This window comes from Rana temporaria, chromosome 7, assembly GCF_905171775.1.
Source record: "Rana temporaria chromosome 7, aRanTem1.1, whole genome shotgun sequence".
Classification (NCBI taxonomy): Eukaryota; Metazoa; Chordata; class Amphibia; order Anura; family Ranidae; genus Rana; species Rana temporaria.
In genome coordinates this window covers 11,801,048-11,815,801 of record NC_053495.1, presented here as the reverse complement: position 1 = coordinate 11,815,801, position 14,754 = coordinate 11,801,048, and the positions used below count along the sequence as shown (strand labels likewise).

General features: G+C 49.1%; 1 protein-coding gene across 2 annotated transcripts in view; it reads left to right on the top strand.

Moving 5' to 3' along the window:
• The first annotated feature begins 889 nt into the window (after nt 1–889).
• Nucleotides 890–14,754, top strand: part of KLHDC8B (kelch domain containing 8B) — a 157,327-nt gene continuing 143,462 nt past the window's right edge. The window contains exon 1 of one of the 2 annotated variants that reach the window (XM_040358892.1): nt 890–1,604. The gene's annotated coding sequence lies outside the window, so the exon portion shown is untranslated. Of the gene's footprint in view, nt 1,605–14,508; nt 14,735–14,754 lie in introns of those variants that run through there. The other variant, XM_040358893.1, reaches the window with a different exon arrangement.

Genomic DNA, 14,754 nt, shown 5'->3' with positions numbered 1-14,754 from the left:
GGTTACGTTCACGTCGTAGGCAGTGATCCGTCGAATCTTAGGGAGTAGTTCTGACGTGATTCTGAGCATGCGCACTGGGATGCGTCCACGGGACCGCGCATAAGTACTTCTATGACGCTTGGCCCATCATTTGCATGGGGTCACGCCTAATTAGCATGGCTCAAGCCCACTTCCACCTATGCCGGCTTACGCCGAGGAAACCCAGCGTATCTTTAAGAGCGAGTGGGAGCAAGTGCTTTGTGAATCCAGTGCTTGCCTCTCTGCGCTGCGTCGGCGTAGCGTAAAAAAGATACGCTACGGCGGCATAAATATGCGTCGATGTATGTGAATCCGGGCCATTGTGTTTTTTTCAAACTTGTCGCTCTTTTTTTGTCTATAGCGCAATAAATCAAAACCGCAGAGGTGATCAAATACCACCAAAAGAAAGCTCTACTTGTGGGGGAAAAAAGGACGCCAATTTTGTTTGGGAGCCATGTCTCATGACCGCGCAATTGTCATTCAAATTGCGACAGCGCTGAAAGCTGAAAATTGGCCTGGGCAGGAAGGGGGGTGAAAATGCCCGGGTATTGAAGTGGTTAAATACCGGCTTCTTCTAAAATACGGCAGAGGTTCCCATGGTTTATATTTAAGCTCAATCAGGAAAGGAAATACTAAAAAATAAAAAAAAGAGTTAAACTTGTGGGAGTTTTATATATATTTAGATATATTTTTTCTTTCTTCGGTGTGCGATTCTTCTGGTAGAGGCTGGAAATAGAGAGAGAGAGTGAGAGAGCGAGAGAGAGAGCGAGAGAGAGAGAGAGAAAGAGAGAGGGAAGGAGGGGGAGAGAGAGAGAGAGAGGAGAGCGAGAGAGAGAGAGAGAGAGAGAGGGAAGGAGGGGGAGTAGGAGGAACAGAGCGAGTTAGATAAAACGTGGAAAGGCTGAACATCATCATGCAGGAGTCTCTTATTCCCTTCAACCTTTACAGAATCAGCCGGTTGGCATTGTCCCCCCATCCTCAACAGCGCTGCCCGTGGGCTGTGGCATGCCGCCGCCGCCTCTAGGTGCCCCATTCCAGGAGAAGTTGCACCCCCCACTATGGCAAGTGACCAGCAAAGTCCCAGACATCGCTTAAGGTAATTGTTTGCAGATTAATAGCTATGGAGAAGAAGAGGAACTGATGGCAATATCATCAGTGGAGGCTTGTGGTCCTCCTGGCACCGTTGCCTGGCCGGCGAGAGGGGCACGCGGATAAAACGGAGAGCGATTATATAATTCAAAGATAAGAACGCGGAGCGTAGACGCTCGGACCCCCTGCTGGAGTTACACTTCGTAACTGTAAGTGGAAAGACGGGATGTGGGACCGTAAGCTAAAAGCAGCGGCTGTTACCGTCCAGCTTCGTTGGTGACTACAACTCCCAGCATGTAGTTGCAAGATTGGCCAGCCCGAGGGTATGCTTGGTTCTGGGAACGCGTAGCTCCACGGTGGTTATTTTATAGGTTTTCCGAAGGGTGATGACTTCGCAAGAGCATGAAGAAGAGTTGGTTTTGGGTTCTTTTTGGCCACTTTCTGGATGGTGATGAGAATCAGATACTTCTGAGGGTTCCAGGAGGCACTGCTGGACGGTAAGTAATTAGTCCCCCCCCCCCCCGGGGTATAGCGTATCCTTGAACAAATAACCTTGAGAAGTCTGTGATTAGGATATATTAAATAATCAATACAGCTAAAATGGAAATCAGTTCATGGAAATGAGCGATCAGTACCATTTACGGGAAAACACTTGGACAGATTTCTCTGTTTTGTGTTGTTTTTGCACGTGTTGTTTATGTACAAACGTTAAAGAGTACATGAAGGCACTAACTTGTATGATGTAGGCAAGAACAATTTTGATTCAGCTTTTCTAAGCTGGCCACACACACACACATGTGAGGTCAATTTATTAATAATTTGTTGAACGATTATGAGAAGCATTCGACCAGCCGTGACGAATCCTGACAACATTTAGCTTAAAAGAGATGTATTGAGGGGGGGGTGTTGTTTCAGAGTCATACTTACCCAGGTGGATGTAGCATCTGACCCCCACCGGCTCTAACACTGAGAACTGAGCGATCTAACGCCGCCGATCGCTCAGTTCTCAGGGCTCGAGCTGGTGGCTGTCAGTCACCGCTGCCTGCTCTGCCCTCCCCCTCGCACACTGGAGCGCTGGGCTGTGGAGGGGGCGGGAACGGCTGGCTCAGGCTCTCAGCGGCTCACTGAGAGGCTGAGCTGAATGCCGTTCCAGGCATGTGGGCGGATCCGGACTCCATTGGACCGGCTCTGTGACGTCAGCCGACAGCGGGCTTCAGCCCCCTCCTCTCTCTCTAGAGCGCTGGGCGGTGGAGGGGGAGGCAGTGGCCCGGCTCAGGCTCTAAGAGCCTGAGCCAGGTGTCAGCCCAGGGATCTGGCGGATCCTGACTCGGTGATCCTGATGGCACAGAGCCTGGACCGGCTCTGTGATGTCAGCCGACAGCAGACTTCAGCCCCCTCCTCGCTCACTAGAGCGATGGGCGGTGGAGGGGGAGGCAGTGGCTGGCTCAGACTCTTATAGTCAGATTCAAGTAGAGAGGCGTATGTTTAATCGGGCGTAGCGCATCTCATATGCGCTACGCCGACGTAACATAGAGAGGCAAGTACAGTATTCACAAAGCACTTGCTCCCTAAGTTACGGCGGCGTAGCGTAAATGGGCCGGCGTAAGCCCGCGTAATTCAAAGTAGGCTGGTAGTGGTCGTGTTGTATTGAAATGAATTGTGACCCCATGTGAATGCATGGCCGAACGAACGGCGCATGCACGCGCATGCTCAGAATCACATCGCAAATACTCCCTACAATATGACGTCACAATGCGTACGACGTGAAACCTCACTTACGCCCAGCCCCATTCACGTACGACTTACGTAAACGACGTAAAATCCGACGGCACTTCCGACGTCCATACCCTAAGCGACTTAGACCAGCTTTTTGCTGGTTTAACTTTACGCCGGAAAAACACCTTACGTAAATGACGTAGATTACAGCGACGGGCGCAAGTACGTTCGTGAATCGGCATATCTAGCTCATTTACATATTCAACGCCTAAATCTACGGAAGCGCCCCTTGCGGCCAGCGTAAATATGCACCCAAGATACGACGGCGTAGGAGACTTACGCCGGTCGTATCTTGGCCAAATTCAGACGTATCAGGTTTCCAGAATACGCTTAAAGATACAACGGCGCACATTCGGACTTACGACGGCGTATCTACTGATACGCCGTCGTAAGTCTCTCTGAATCTGGCTATAAGAGCCTGAGCCAGGTGTCAGTCCAGGGATCTGGTGGATCCCGACTCTGTGGTCCTGATGACACAGAGCCTGGACCGGCTCTGTGACGTCAGCCGACAGCCGGCTTCAGCCCGCTGTCGTCTGAAAATGGGTCACAGGAGTGCAGAATGAATTGCACTCCTATGACCCACAGAAGTGATTTCCTGTGATCGTCAGCTCTAGTGGTCATAATGCAGCATCTTTTCTGAAATATCGTAATCAGGAATAATTCCGCATTATGGCCACTAGATAGGGCCGACGACCTTAGGAAATCACTGCATTGAGCAAAACACGGTCAGGATTCGTAAGAGCTAGTCACCTTCGTCAGAATATTTTTTTCAATAGATCTCATAGATTTCTTTTGTTCAGCCTAGAGTCTGAATAATAGAAATCTGCCAGATTCCTCCATCCACACTAAACAGCATAGAAGGAGGAATTTCCCCGGCCAGCTATTGTATTCTTGATGAAAGTGGAAAAAAATGGCAATGGAACCCTAATGTTATCTTGTTGGTATTGCCTTCTTAAAGTGTTGATGTAAATCACCTGGTTCCCGGGAATGCAGCTTGAGCTCTACACCCCCGAGGATCTCCGCAGTCTCCTTGGCTTGTAGGGTAATGTAATAAAATTGGAAATTGAAGCGCCACACCACTGCTAAGAGGTTCAGATACAACTTTATTTCATTGAAAGTCAGGGGGACAATCCAAATAGTATCCCACACAATTCGGGGGGGGTCCAAAAATGCTCCTTTTTTTATCAGGGTTTGATTGAGAACAATGTGAATAGAATAGAAGTGAATTGGACCTTTCTTCCACAGGTCTTGTCAGTAGCTGGTTTGGGAGCTCAGTCAAGCTCTGATAAAGGGGGGCGTTTTTGGACGACCCGAAACACATTGGTTACGCTATTGTATTGCGGCAGGGGCTCAGAATACTGAACGGTTGATTGGATGCAGGTGCTGTTTGGCCAACAATTTTCCATCTAGGTCCTTCGACAAAAGTGGTGCCGACAAGGGGCATCCACTGCTCAAATGTCCAGAGTTCAGCAACCAGCCAGTCTACTCTGCTCACTTGGCTGTGTTCTGCTCTACTCCACCTCACCGACAGGTGCTGATGCCTTGCTGTTCTATTTGAGCCCTCCCCTGCAGGTGGGTTAACTCTTTTAGAGCCAAAGTCCCTGTAATCAGGTTTTAGAGGCTCTTTCCCACCCAAAGTCTCCTAGAGTCTCTGAATTCCGGGTCCCAACTGAGGACTTACCAACCCAGAGAGTACTGAAATCAGTACTCTCCTCTCTGACTGAACTAACCTGGAACCCCTCACTCTGAATGGATGAGGACCCCTGAGATCCAAGGGCATCCACTGCTCAAATTTCCAGAGTTCAGCAACCAGCCAGTCCACTCTGTTCACTTGGCTGTGTTCTGCTCTACTCCACCTCACCGACAGGTGCTGACTCCTTACTGTTCTTTTTGAGCCCTCCCCTGCAGGTGGGTTAACTCTTTTAGAGCCATAGTGCCTGTAATTAGGGTTTAGAGGCTCTTTCCCACCCAAAGTCTCCCAGATTCTCTGAATTCCGGGTCCCAACTGAGGACTTACCAACCCAAAGAGTACTGAAATTAGTACTCTCCTCTCTGAATGAACTAACCTGGAACCCCTCACTCTGAATGGATGAGGACCCCTGAGATCCAAGGGCATCCACTGCTCAAGTTTTCCAGAGTTCAGCAGCCAGCCAGTCCACTCTGCTCACTTGGCTGTGTTCTGCTCTACTCACCTCACCGACAGGTGTTGACTCCTTACTGTTCTCTTTGAGCCGTCCCCAGTAGGTGGGTTAACCCTTTTAGGGCCAAAGTGCCTGTAATCAGGGTTTAGAGGCTCTTTTCCACCCAGAGTCTCCGAATTCTGGGTCCTAACTGAGGACTTACCAACCCAGAGAGTACTGAAATTAGTACTCTCCTCTCTGAATGAACTAACCTGGAACCCCTCACTCTGAATGGATGAGGACCCCTGAGATCCAAGGGCATCCAGTGCTCAAATTTCCAGAGTTCAGCAGCCAGACAGTCCACTCTGCTTGCCTGTAATCAGGGTTTAGAGGCTCTTTCCCACCCAAAGTCTCCCAGAGCCTCCGAATTCTGGGTCGCAACTGAGGACTTACCAACCCAGAGATTACTGAAGATAGTACTCTCCTCTCTGACTGAACTAACCTGGAACCCCTCACTCTGAATGGATGAGGACCCCTGAGATCCAAGGGCATCCACTGCTCAAATTTCCAGAGTTCAGCAGCCAGACAGTCCACTCTGCTTGCCTGTAATCAGGGTTTAGAGGCTCTTTCCCACCCAAAGTCTCCCAGAGCCTCCGAATTCCGGGTCTTGGGCTTAGGCATCCACTGCTCCAATTTTTTTAATGAATCAGCTGAAATTCAAGTCATGTATGGCAGCCCAAAAATATAGGGTGTTCTGTTGGGTGACACTTGATTAATGACCAGCTCCAGGGCTCCAGAGTTCCAGGGTGCCTTATCATTGCCCTAATTACTGTAATGGGCGACCTCGCTGATCGAAAAGTAAAGCGCAGGAGGGTGGAGGAGGCAGGAATCATTTGACTGAAGGGCTCGATGGAGATTTACATATTAGAGAACCTTCGGTTTTTAATGGTTCCCGGGGGAGCTCGCTAAGAAAGCTGAACCAATGAGTGGGCAACTGGAGTTTCAATTCTCTTCTTGGCACCTTTCATCTTCTCTAGGTCTTTTAAGATACCGTTCAAACATAAAGCAGCTATGGGGACGTAGTATAAGGCTGCATTCACACCTGGGGGGCATTTTCAGCTCTTAAAACGCCAGAAAAAAATGCCTTAAAAACGCCCAACAAGCAAAATCCCAATTATTTCAATGGCACCTGTTCACATCTGAGCGTTTTGTCACCTGAAGCAAAACACCTAAAAAATGCCCTAAGCTCAAAAAAAAGATCTGTTGTTGCTGGGGGGTCTATTGTTGCAGGGAGGGATCTATTGTTGCTGAAGGGATCTGTTGTTGCAGGAAGAAAACGATTGTTTAGGCAGGGATCTGTTGTTGCTGGGGGGTCTATTGTTGCAGGGAGGGATCTATTGTTTCTGGGGGAATCTGTTGTTTTACGGGAAGCAAACTATTGCTGCAGGGAGGGATCTCTTGTTTCTGGGGGATTTATTGTTGCAGAGGGGTTCGATTGTTGCTGGCCGCAGGGGATCTATTTTACAGTTTTTCTTGTTATCATTATCAAATTCCATACCAATTACTTAGCAGCACAAAATTAAACTTGGTTCTGTATTCTCTAAAAGGGGCGGTACAGAGAGGTGGGTAGGGGTGGAACCAAGGGACGGTGCTCAGAGGTGGGTAGGGACGGAACCAAGGGACGGTGCTCAGAGGTGGATAGGGGCGGAACCAAGGGACAGTGCTCAGAGGTGGGTAGGGGGTGGAACCAAAGGACAGTGCTCAGAGGTGGGTAGGGGGCAGAACCAAGGGGTGGTACAGAGAGATTAGGTAGGGGCAGAACCAAGAGATGGTGCTTAGAGGTGTGTAGGGGCGGAACCCAGGGACAGTGCTCAGAGGTGGGTAGGGGGCAGAACCAAGGGGTGGTACAGAGAGATGGGTAGGGTCGTAACCAAGGGACGGTGCTTATAGGTGGGTAGAGGGAGAAACAAGGGACAGTGCTCAGAGGTGGGTAGGGGGTGGAACCAAGGGACGGTGCTCAGAGGTGGATCTGGGTGGAACCAAGAGATGGTGCTCAGAGGTGGGTAGAGGCGGAACCAAGGGACGGTGCTCAGAGGTGAATATGGGTGGAACCAAGGGACGGTGCTCAGAGGTGGATAGGGGGTGGAACCAAGGGGCGGTACAGAGAGGTGGGTAGGGGCGGAAACAAGGGATGGTGCTCAGAGGTGGGTAGGGGGTGGAACCAAGGGACTGTGCTCAGAGGGGGGTAGGGGGTGGAACCAAGGGACGGTGCTCAGAGGTGGGTAGGGGGTGGAACCAAGGGACGGTGCTCAGAGGTGGGTAGGGGGTGGAACCAAGGGTTGGTGCTCAGAGGTGGGTAGAGTGTGGAACCAAGGTATGGTGCTCAGAGGTGGGTAGGGGGTGGAACCAAGGGTTGGTGCTCAGAGGTGGGTAGGGGCGGAAACAAGGGATGGTGCTCAGAGGTGGGTAGGGGGCGGAAACCAAGGGACGGAACCAAGGGACGGTGCTCAGGGGTGGGTAGGGGGCGGAGACAAGAGGTGACTCAGAAGGGAGGTGTTCCTGCACCCATTCTCTGAGAAAAAAAGCCTCAACTAATCTCAGTTTGCAATGCAGCCATAGCAAAGAGGGCATCCTTACAGGAAACTTCTTCCTCTCCCATGTCATGTGACGGGTCAAAAGACCGGGGGAGAAGAAGTACAGGACCTCACTCCCTGGTGGGTGGCTTTACTGATGTGGCGGGTCAATTACCGGTCGTCATCAAGGGAGGCATTGATCTACAGTGCCTCTCTGTGATGCCTAATGGAGAAGTGCAGAGCACTGGAGAACACTTAGGGGTCTATTTATAAAGCATTGTTTTTTGCACAAATGTCTGAAGCATGCCTGCAAGCTGAACGAAAACTCACCATAGTTTTAGTAAGAGATTCCTTCCTGTATCATCAGCTCCATCTAGTGGCCAAAATACTGCATCATTTTTTCTCATTGAAGTACTTGAGAAAACTATACCACATTTTAGCCACTAGATGTCACTCTGTCCCTCTTTCCTCCTCATCTGTCGCTTACTTCGGTCTGATCTCTATAGTTATAGAATATAAAATGTACTTTTTATCTTTCAAAAAGTGTTTCCCAGCGCTAAAACTTTCATCTAACTTCTAAATGGCTGCATTTGTAAATGTAAAAAGCCAATATAAAGGAATAGTAGTGTAAAAAGTCAAAAACACTTGTGGTTTAACTAAATTGTTTTTAATTCTCCTTTAATAGGGCGTGGCAGGAGGTGTGTCCCACATATTTTTACTAATACATGCCTACATACTCCACTTTCGTGGGAAAAAAATTTGCAAATAAAAATAATAATAGTCTAGTGTATGTGTAATATTGTAAATTAATGTTATAAAAAAATGACCTTTCCTTTTTCAATCTACAGCTCTGTAATTTTCTGTAGGACGCAATATGGTCACCTGGAGGCGCTCTGTACACAGATGGTATAGAGAACGCCCCCACCGTGAAATGTCATTTCCTGCTTGTGTGATTGGCTCACTAATTTTCCCAGAAGTCTGAACTAAGATACAAGTCGGATTTTGGGCATCCCCTGCAACAAAAATTTAGTTTTACTCCCACATGATCAGCCGTGTCCAATCACGATCGGCGGCTCACCTGACAGGGGGGGTTTGTGCTGATTGTTTATCAGGGCAGCACCCCCTAGGATGCCCACACTGGACCACCAGGATGCCGCCCAGGACCACCAGGTAAGCACCCAACATGTGGATGGCCAGGTAAGTCCCCATGGCCATCCACATGTACAAATGTATAAATAACATATGCCAATCAGTGCCCACAAATGGGCACTGACTGGCACCATCTGGCACAACAAAATGTATGATGCCCAGCAATCCCACCCACCAGTGTCATCAGTGCCACCCACCAGTGTGCATCAGCGCCACCTATCAGTGCTCATCCGTGCCCATCAGTGCCCACCTATCAGTGCCCGTCAATGCCACCTATCAGTGCCACCCATAAGTACCCATCAGTGCCAGCTATGAGTGCCAATCAGTGCCAGCTATGAGTGCCCATCAGTGCCGCCTATGAATGCCCATCAGTGCCGCCTATGAGTGCCCATCAGTGCCGCATTCCAGTGCCACCTATCAGTGCACCCGATCACCTGGCCTTCAGAAAAAAACGAAAGACCCATCTATTCTGAGGGTCAAACTGAAGGAAAATGGATGCCAAGTGCCTTGAGGCGATTTAGTTCGCATGTGTAGCGCTATATAAGTAATTCACTCACTCACTCAGTGCCCATCAGTGCTGCCTATCAGTGCCCATCATCAGTGCCCATCAGTGATGCCTTATCGGTGCCCGTCAGTAACGCCTTATCAGTACCCGTCAGTGATGCCTTATCATTGCCCGTCAGTGACGCCTTATCAGTTAGTGTAAATGTGAGTTACAGAGGAGGTCTAGGGCTAGAATTATTGCTCTCGCCCACAGCTCTTAAAGGGACATTTTTTATTGATTTTTTTTCCATACTACATTTTTATTTTATTTTATTGTAAATATGGGATCTGATGTCTTGTTGGCCCCCAGATCTCATATATAAGAGGACCTGTCATGCTTTTTTTCTATTACAAGGGATGTTTACATTCCTTGTAATAGGAATAAAAGTGACCCAATTTTTATTTGAAAAGAATAGTGTAAAAATAAAAAATAAAAAGTAAAATAAATAAGAGAAAAAAAATATTTAACTCACCCCGTCCCGACGATCGGACTCGATATCCACCGGTGTCCCGCGATCGTGTCACGGAGCTGCGGAATGGGGAGATGCCTATGTAAACAAGGCATTCCCCTGTTCTGTCTAGTGACAGGACAGCGATCTACTGCTCCCTCTCATCGGGAGCGGTGATCAGTGTCATGTCACTTGCAGCCCATCCCCCTCACAGTTAGAATCACTCCCTAGGACACACTTAACCCCTTCATCGCCCCCTAGTGTTTAACCCCCTTTCCCTGCCAGTGACATTTACACAGTAATCAATGCATTTTTATAGCACCGATCGCTGTATAAATGACAACGGTCCCAAAATAGCGTCAAAAGTGTGCGATGTGTCCACCATAATGTCGCAGTCACGATAAAAATCGCTGATCGCCGCCATTACTAATAAAAAAATAATAATAAAAATGCCATAAAACTATCCCCTATTTTGTAAACGCTATAACTTTTGTGCAAACCAATCAATAAACGCTTTTTGCGATATTTTTTACCAAAAATAGGTAGAAGAATACGTATCGGCCTAAACTGAGGAAAAACATTTTTTTTATATGTTTTTGGGGGATTCTTATTATAGCAAAAAATAAAAAATATTGTTTTTTTCTCCAAAATGTACGCTCTTTTTTTTGTTTGTAGCGCAAAAAAAAAACAAGACGCTTTCCCCGACTTGTTCATTTCCCGACTTGTTCATTCCCCGACTTAGTTGGGGTAGGCGGTACACTTTGGTGGGGGTGGGTTAGCCACACCCTGTGACCTTTGGGATCCCGCCTTCTGACCTTTGACCTTTGGGGGAGGTCCCTGTTCCAATTCCTGAGTCCTAGCCATATTCTTCAATGGGAAACCTAAACCCTAACCCTAAGCCGAACCCTAACCTGAACCCTAACCCTAATCCCTAACCTTAACCCTAAGCCGAACCCTAACCCTAACCCGAACCACAACCCCGACCCTGACCCTAATCCCTAACCCTAACCCCCTAACCCCGACCCCAACCCTAACCCCAAACTCTAACCCTAACCCTAACCTCTAAACCCTAATGTGATTGTAGCCGTATTAGTGCACTTGCAACAAAACAAATTCTCCTGAAACGGTCACCACCGTTGACGACCTTCCATCCCATCCAAGACAGCTTATCGACACTCCAACCGACAGGACCCGATCCCATTTCATTTGCCCAGAATCAAGACGAGACACACAGCTCTGTACTTGTTCCAAATGTAAAGGTACTTTAATGATTTCTCTCAGTCTTTTTATATAGTACAACAGGTCACAGAATTTACAGGAACAATCAAACTGTCCCCCCCCCCCCCCCAATCACACACTAAGGCTAATTACTAAACATTCCTCAATTACTAACAACAAAAGCCTTCACCCACTCCGTCTCCGCATACCGCTTGACACCTCTGAGCATCAATAGATTGTAGACAGGGTTATCACACATAAGCAGTCTTTAGTATGCATAATTAGAGTTCTGGGAGCAGACCTGGGATTAACACCTGTCCGTTACAACACCTTTACACAAGGACAATGGAATGTCCTCCAAGCCCTGATGCAATTAGCATGTCACTAGACTAATCATAGAAATGAGTCATAGAATATTGACTGGTTGGGGTCACAATTAACCAACATCTTGTAGTCTCTCAAGATCCTGCAATATGAACTGTCCGTGATGTCAAATCTCATGTAATCCATGAATTACGATTCACTTGCCACTCCATGCCCAAAGGGCACAGAGTGGACTCAGACCCAAGAGTTATCAGTGACGCTGACACAGGAGTATCCCCCATCCTCACAAAGTCTTTGGGTGTCACGGGTCATTCCGTTACATCTCTCCCCTTTCGGTGGGAGACTGACACAGGAGGAGACCCCGAACGGGTTAAGTCCGTCAGTAGATCCAGTCCTCCAATGCTGGTATCCATACCGTACCCCAAATAAATTGCTCCAAACAGAGCATTACTCACCCAGCCAACCTCTGTCTCTCTAAGAGAATCTGCCTGCCGCTGGGGAGAGGCCTGGACTGGCCCTTCTCCCTGGAGTCCTTTCAGCCGCTGGAGAGAAGACAGGGTGACTGGGCTCAGTCCATCATGTGGTTGGGGATCTGGGCCAACTGGCCACCATTCCTGGGGTATTCCAGTGGAGACTGAAGTCCCATCCACTGGTAGTAGAAAATCCCCTGATGCTTGCAAAGCAAAGCCGACATCCCCCTGTCTCTGTGACGCACCATTTTCTGGGGTTGTGTCAGTGGAGACCACAGTCCCATCCACTGCCCCAGGAACTCCCTCTTCTGCTAGGTGAGAGCAGAGACTTGTGGCACTCTGCTCCGTTGCCAGCCCTTCTGCTGGGTCGCTTTGAGTGGAGACCACAGTCCCATCCACTCCCACAGGAACTCCCTCTCCTGCTAGGTGAGAGCAGAGGCTGGTGGCGCTCTGCTCTGTTGCCAGCTCTTCTGCTGGGTCGCTTTGGGGGGAGACCACAGTCCCATCCCCCGATGTCAGCTCAAGCTGCAGCCGTGTGCTGCAGCCAGTATCATCCTGCCCTGCTGCCAGGGATTCAGCTGGGGGTAAATGCTTTACCACCACAGCTTGTTGCTGGGGAGAGGGGCCAATTGCCCCGGCTCCCTGGAACTCCACTTCCATGGTGACTGGTCTCTGTACCTCTCCCCTCTCTTCAGTTGGTGCTGCTGTGACTTCTGCTGCTGCAGCACCTCTTTGCTCTAGCCAAGTGGCATCCACAGCCGCTATAACCCGGTCTATGATCTCCGGTGGAGGATTAGGTCCATACTGTGCCAGTCCACGTCTAACAGCCCGGTCCCAAAACTCTTCATCGGGTGTCCTGTCTGTTATGCTGGGCCTCTCAGCTCTATCCATTTCGACAAGTTGTGCGATAATGTCCCTTCTCTTACGGTTGCTGGCCGATCTGCCCCGGCTCTCCAGTAAGTCCTTGAGGGAAGAGAGCTTCAGCCGCTCATACAGCGTCTCCATCGTCGTGTGTCCTTGTCGCCGTCCTTTAAGCGATGGAATTATCCCACTGCTGTGCCACCACTGTAACGGTCACCACCGTTGACGACCTTCCATCCCATCCAAGACAGCTTATCGACACTCCAACCGACAGGACCCGATCCCATTTCATTTGCCCAGAATCAAGACGAGACACACAGCTCTGTACTTGTTCCAAATGTAAAGGTACTTTAATGATTTCTCTCAGTCTTTTTATATAGTACAACAGGTCACAGAATTTACAGGAACAATCAAACTGTCCCCCCCCCCCCAATCACACACTAAGGCTAATTACTAAACATTCCTCAATTACTAACAACAAAAGCCTTCACCCACTCCGTCTCCGCATACCGCTTGACACCTCTGAGCATCAATAGATTGTAGACAGGGTTATCACACATAAGCAGTCTTTAGTATGCATAATTAGAGTTCTGGGAGCAGACCTGGGATTAACACCTGTCCGTTACAACACCTTTACACAAGGACAATGGAATGTCCTCCAAGCCCTGATGCAATTAGCATGTCACTAGACTAATCATAGAAATGAGTCATAGAATATTGACTGGTTGGGGTCACAATTAACCAACATCTTGTAGTCTCTCAAGATCCTGCAATATGAACTGTCCGTGATGTCAAATCTCATGTAATCCATGAATTACGATTCACTTGCCACTCCATGCCCAAAGGGCACAGAGTGGACTCAGACCCAAGAGTTATCAGTGACGCTGACACAGGAGTATCCCCCATCCTCACAAAGTCTTTGGGTGTCACGGGTCATTCCGTTACAGTAACTATTAGTGCAAATCATCGACCAGGGGCGGACTGACCATTTAGGCACTCGGGCACTGCCCGAGGGCCCCATGCCCCTAGGGGGCCCCATCAGGGTTGCCAGACTCAGTAAAACCAGGGACCGTATGTAAAAATCTGTGTTTTTTTTTACATCTGTCCCTGAAATGTCCCTTACCGACATCCTTTTGGTCTAAAAATCCCAAGATTATAACTGCCCCGCCTCTCCAGTACCTTTTCAGTGTGTGTATTTTGTGTGTGTATATTGTGTGTGTGTGAATACTGTGTGGCCCCATAATCTATTGCCTGGGGGCCCCATAATCTCCTATTGCTCGGGGGCCCCATAATCTCCTATTGCTCGGGGGCCCCATAATCTCCTATTGCCTAAGGGCCCCATAATTTCCTATTGCCCGGGGGCCCCATAATCCCCTATTGCCCGGGGGCCCCATAATCTCCTATTGCCCGGGGGCACCATAATCTCCTATTGCCCGGAGGCCCCATAATCTCCTATTGCCCGGGGGATCCCATAATCTCCTATTGCCCGGGGGCCCCATAATCTCCTATTGCCCGGGGGATCCCATAATCTCCTATTGCCCGGGGGCCCCATAATCTCCTATTGCCCGGGGGACCCATAATCTCCTATTGCCCGGGGGCCCCATAATCTCCTATTGCCCGGGGGAGCCCCATAATCTCCTATTGCCCGGGGGGCCCCATAATCTCCTATTGCCCGGGGAGTCCCCATAATCTCCTATTGCCCGGGGGCCCCATAATCTCCTATTGCCCGGGGAGCCCCATAATCTCCTATTGCCCGGGGGCCCTATAATCTCCTATTGCCCAGGGGCCCCATGAGTTGTCAGTCCGCCCCTGTCATCGACGTATCATTGGCAGTACTGTATTGTTTTTGAATGATTGTTGCTCTCTGCACTGCCTTCCCTTATAAGTTATTCTGTGTTGAGTTAGTAAAAACAAAGTGAACATTTGGAATCTTCCCAGTTGGTGACTCCGGAGGAATGCATGACACGGGACTTCATGGCCGGATTCCATAGGAACACGCATGTGAAATGACAGTTATAAATAGACTTCCGCGGACGGGACTTTCATGTCACTCTCTGCGCCCAATCCACAGTGCGCTGCGACAGGGAAGCAGATGTTGGATGGACCTATGTGGATAACTGCGCACTTCAATTGTTGCATAATGGGTAAGAAAAAAAAAAACTTG